The 6,560-nt window shown below is 28.3% G+C and overlaps 1 protein-coding gene across 50 annotated transcripts in view; it reads right to left on the bottom strand.

The window, feature by feature from the left end:
• Window positions 1-6,560, bottom strand: part of LOC106881762 (ryanodine receptor) — a 385,182-nt gene that overhangs the window by 68,727 nt on the left and 309,895 nt on the right. The window lies entirely within an intron of this gene.

Here is a 6,560-nt window from a genome sequence, read left to right as displayed (position 1 = left end):
GTTGGTATGTATTATTCAGATTAATATATATATATATATATATATATGAATTTTCTTGTTGAATGAGGAGAATGTGACATTGACCATGCTCTCTGTAGGTTCTCCTAAAATTATGTGTTTGATGCCATTAATGTACCGTTTAAACTGCTGAAGGTCAATGCCCTGAAGGTAAGACACAAGCAGGAAGGAGATGCCAAAGGCTGGAATACCCGTTAGTGTCAGACTGAGGAAGTTCAACACACCAAGTGTGATGAGAGGTGGAAAGATGATTGAGGTATGGGATTTTAAATTGTGGAGTTAAGACCAGTCAAATCATATTTGAGATACAAAAGCCGTTATAGTAATAGAAAATATATAGAGAGAAGACAACAAGAAGCTGGAGCATATCTCTTTGTGACTGAATTCCAGTTCATCAAATGACACTCCCTTGACTGTATCCCGATGTGAGTGTGGTACTCCATTGGGGGATCCACTTGAGCTTTGCAGACTGTTAGCAGCTGTTGAGGACTGAAATATTTTCTAGTCCTGAAGTGAAGTGGATGTAGTCTTTGGGATGTGGTCCTTGCTATGCCAAGGACATGTTTTCCCAGGAGAGATCTTTGATGATAGTGAGGCCCAGCACTTGGAGGGGCTTTAAGGGCATTTACTGAATGCTGACCATGTTTGGCTGTATTTTCTTGATGAGTCGTGCTTAAATTTTTTTTGCTGTTAAAAGAAAAATGTTTGGCCAGGTCCCACTAAAGGATGCTCTCAAGATCCTTATTTAATGGAATCCAGCCAAGCTTGACATAGGATGTCTAAATTGTGTGTGGACTATGTTGGGCAAAGTTAAGGACAAATGAAAGCTCATGTCACCTACAAAAGAGTAGTAGTTGCTGGATGTGGTCACAAGTAGTCCCAGAGTTGATTGAGGGCAGGGAAGAAATAGTGCCATCAACAGATACTATGTTCATGCAATGGCATAGGAAGCTACTGATCTAAGAAATGAGAGACACATAGGGCTTATTATAAGCAGGATGTTTTGATAAAACATTTCCATGCCAGACACATTAAAGGCTTTGCTGATGTCAATGCTACAATATTGCTTTTACTGAACTTCCATAAAAGCAAGAGTCCACTGGTGACTGACATAAGAGAAAGTCTCCAGTAGATCTGGCACTAGGGAAACTGTCCAAATAGTTACTAAGGAGAGAGAGAGATTCAAAATGTTAGAAAATCTTACTATTAATGGTTGTTTCGATAAGCTTAGAGATGTTAAAAGTGAGAGCAATAAGATAATAGTTGTTCATTCAGAGGAGTTGCGTTTCTTTGGAATGGGAGACAATAAGAAGTGCTACCAAAGTCAGGGTATATCCCTGTGAGGATTGAGAGTATAATGTGTTTAGTGACCATAGGAGCAAGATTTGAGGTGAAGGTTCTGAAGTTCTGGTGCTTGAGTGTAATGGAAGAAACACAGTCAGGGCTAATTACCTTGGTCGCATATATATATATATATATATATATATATATATATATATATATATATATATATATATATGTATGTGTATATGTATATATATATATATATATATATATATATATATATATATATATATATATATATATATGTATGTGTATATGTATATATATATATATATATATATATATATATATATATATATATATATATATATATATATATATATATATATATATATATATATATATATATATATATATATATATATATATATATATATACATATATATATATAATGCAAGAGAGTTAGGGGTTGAGGGTTCAACCCACTAAGGGATAGTATCTATCCAGTATACCGCTGGGAGGGTACCCAATTATTGCTACACTAGTGCTATACCAAGTGCAATCAATGGGAGCGGGTGAAAGTGGAGGTTTTACCCCAAATTTGTATAACAATTAGAAAATGGAGGATAATATGCTGGGTTCAGCATATTATCCTCCATTTTCTAATTGTTATATATATATATATATATATATATATATATATATATATATATATATATAAGCAATGTTAATTCTCTAAATGAAGTATTAACAGTAACTGCACGATAAAGTGTAGTATATTGCCACTTAAGTGTGGCTGACCCCTAGGGGTGGATGTTACTGTTGCTTTTAGCCCCAGGAGGACATCTCCTCCAGCTGGCTTATCGACACACGACGCACGACAGTCGTGTGTCGATAAGCCAGCTGGAGGAGATGTCCTCCTGGGGCTAAAAGCAACAGTAACATCCACCCCTAGGGGTCAGCCACACTTAAGTGGCAATATACTACACTTTATATATATATATATATATATATATGACTATATATATATACACACAATATTATATTGGTTTTTGCTCATGAAAAGCATAGAAAGCATGTGTTTAAATTCTTATATTTTCTGTTACAGTTACATTTTCTGATATTTACAATTATGAAAGTTTTTCAGATTCTCACAATTGTGCATAATATATGTATGCATTTACATAGATCTATGTAAACATACATACTCCATATACATATTTTGTAAATTTATTTACATCAGTGTGTATATACTTGCATACACACACATATATATGTGTATATATATATATATATGTACATATATATAGGTATATATACATACATATATATACATACATATATATACATACACACGTATATATATACATATATATATTCATACACACACATATATGTATATGTATATATATACATATATACATATATACATACATACATACACACATACATATATATGTATATGTATGTGTATATATATATATAAATACATACACACACACACATATATATATGTATATCTATATATACATACATATACATATATATGTGTATATATACATACATACACACATATATATATTTATATATATATACATATATATATATGTGTATATATATGTATACACACACACGCACACATACCAACATATAAATGCACATCCATTTCCAAATATTATATATATATTCATACATATATATAGATACACTTACACACATACACATATATGTATATATATATATATATATATATATATATATATATATATATATATATATATATATATATATATATATATATATATATATATGTATATATATACATATATATATATACATGCACATGCAGACATATATATATATATATATATATGTATACACACACACACACACATATATATACCAACATATATGTGTGCATACATACATATTTGTGTGTATGTGTATGCATGTGTTTGCATGTGTGATTGCATGTGCAAACTGCTACACACATCTAGTTCAGTAACATAAGTATCAATGCATGCACTGATAAAAGTATACATATGCATACGTTTGTATACACACACACACACACACACACACACACACACACACACACTCACATACTCACACATAGTTATATCATTATAAACGTAGATAAATTTGCAAAATACCAACATACATATCAAAGAAGCTTAATTTTTGAAAAGTTCAGAGATTATAAGATATTAAACTTGCTACATACGAGATACATTGATATATTTTATTATATGATTGCGACACACTGTTGGTATTCATTTGTGAAGTAGTAAATAATGCTTCTCTTTATATTATCAATAAGATTTGTTGAAAAAATTCTTTCATTTTCATTGTGAATATAATAAGTTCCTATAGAGACAATTTTTTTCTTCAGATTTTAATATTTTATTTTAGGCAATATCAGGCATCCATGATATTCAATTGAAATTTTTGTTTAGCCATCTAGAGCTGTTACTTGAATTTTTGTTCTCTCAGAAGACTTTTTGCCTTACTTAAAAAGTTGAATTCTTTTTTTGGAATGTTACCATTTCATTCTCAAAGACTGACATCAAGAAAGTAATTAAGTGTTGTATTTTATAGTGAATACTCTAATAAATGAGGATTAGAAATTATAATTGTATGTTTTAAATTCTTTTTGAGGGAAGAATATTAGTGATATTCGTGTTTTAAAAAAGAGAGAAAAATAATGATCAAAAGATTATATTAACATTGTAAATTTTATTGGCAACTTTTAGCTTTTTGGTAGAATAGTTTATAAGTCAAAAAATTCTTATGATGAACATGAATAAGCATTAGAAGTAATCTGAAGAAAAGTTTTAACTTTCTTTTCTTTCCTTTTTTGTTTTGAATGAAATCAGTTTCATGATTCCATTAATTTACAAATATTAATCTCTGAACTTATTCAGCGTAAAAAAAATAAAAATGGGATACAAAGCAGCGATATACTTCAAGCAAATCCTTTGATCATGATTCACAAAATAAGTTTGGAGCAGAAATCTTTATACTGACAGCTAAAGCAGATTTTATTTTTATTAGTATTATTTTAATTTAATAAACCTAGCTGCTATCAGTTTGATATATGTTTGCTTAAAAGTTATACTTATTTATAGAGTGAGTGGAATAATATATTATTGAGTATATTTGGTACAGTAGCTACAAGAAAATGTTATTTCTTTCCCTATTATACAATAAAACATGTTGCTGTCCACTTCCTTTAGTTATCAACATTTTTGAACGAATTGAGGAAGTAAAATAGGGAATAATCAGTATCTTTTATTGTGCAAACAAGCTTAACTGTCTTCCCCTTAATTATTTTAACAATTAAACAACAATCAGTTAAAGATCCTACTGGTAAAAGTACTTAAGTCACAATTATTTTCACTTTTAGAACTATGATTATCAATTCCTATCAAGATAGGTTGATGTACATATTTTTCTTTACCATAATTTCTTGAAATCAGAAGTGAAACACTTCCTTTCAACAGAACCAAATCCTATTAACTTACATCCCTTAAAGTAACATTTCTTTCTTTCTTGAACAAAAGCCCAGTTCTATTGCCAAAAGGCAGAATATACTGGTAAAGTGAATTGGCCATAGTGTTATTTTGTTCCTTGTAAACGAGTCAAAATAAAGAGTATAGAAATGAGGTTGAACTAAGAAAAACAAATAAACTGCTAAACTGATAGGCATCAATAAACTGATAAATTGATAGGCATCAAAGTAAAAAATCACCCTCTAATCAACACTATCATGAATATCAATCCTTTGAAAATTATATTAAAACAAAGACATATTTTGATAAAAATGGTCAATGTTTTAAAATAAAAGAATAGTATAAAAAGGATACCATCAAGAAATTAAATGCCTAAAATGATGGCTCCAATTTAAAAAATGGAAATAATCATATTTCTTCTGATAACTGATGGAAATTCCTTTGGGGTGAAAATTTGTAATATATTTTACAATAGATGTAATTAGTGAATTAGACTCAAAAGCATAAATCATTGTTATATATATATTTTGTTATGATATATATACTTGAATAATTTTCTGTTGTATATTTTAGATTAGAAAATAGAAAAATTTTAGGAAGCATCACATCATATGATTAGGAAGCAAGCTTTATTTTGTTTTTTAAAGCTAATTGTTTGTGTTACATTAAGATATTTAATTGGAAATGAAGTTTTCAATGAACGAATTGCATAATGTTTGAGTTAACAAGCAAAAATAATTTCTGATTCTACTTCCTTTCCTTATATTTAGGAATTGACTTTTTTTAGTGACAGTAATTTTTTTTAAATACTCAAGACATAATATTTATATAATTAACTAGAGCTGTGGTGAAAAAAAAAAAGGCTAAAAAAGTGAAATTTATTAAAAGAAAATGGAATCAGCATAAAAGACTCTGCTTCAAAACTTAATCAGCATATTTATATTAATGTCATTGCATGAATGAGAGAAGTAAACTAATTATATTTGTGGCTGTGTGTTTACAATAGTACACAAGCAAGTAAATCAAAAACAAAGCAGCATATACATATGTACATATATCATATTCTCCTTGGAAATATTGTCATCAAAATGTTTCATACTAATATTTTTCTAGCTGCTTTAAAGTTACACATTTTCATGTACTGCATTTGTGTTTTCACGTTATTCTGTTTTGTATTTAAAAGTACATACATTAATAGACATTAGATGGCCTATGGCATATTGTATACTGATTGCTAACTTTATTTTGAGGTTTATGTTTTATGTTATGTTTTATAAAAGAAGAAGGAAAGATAATATTTCAATAAATAATTAAATTAATCAGGTAATAATTGTTATTAAAGTTTCTAACTTCTGTTTAAAAAAATGTATATACATAGGCATGATATATCCTGAGTGTGAACAGTATGGAATTAGCTGCCATTAATTAATATAAATTTTTAAATTATTAGATAATTCCTTTTTAGTTCCTTGTAGAGAATTTACCACTCACTACTGAAACACTGAAATATTTATTTTATTATAGCAATTTAAGTTGAAATTTAGAAAATTATCCTGAAATAAATAATTATATTAATTTTTAAAACTTTATAACATATAGGAGCAGGGTAAGTTGAAGTTTAGATTTTTAAAAATGTTGAAGAGAATATGATATATATATATATATATATAACAAGGTCAACATTAAACACAGAAAATTTTGATAATATACACACTAGTGATTTCAATGGTTACACATTGACTTTC

Source organism: Octopus bimaculoides, chromosome 11 (assembly GCF_046866305.1).
Source record: "Octopus bimaculoides isolate indiv1 chromosome 11, ASM4686630v1, whole genome shotgun sequence".
Taxonomy (NCBI): domain Eukaryota; kingdom Metazoa; phylum Mollusca; class Cephalopoda; order Octopoda; family Octopodidae; genus Octopus; species Octopus bimaculoides.
The sequence above is the reverse complement of the archived record's forward strand: the minus strand, read 5'-3'. Positions and strand labels throughout refer to the sequence as shown.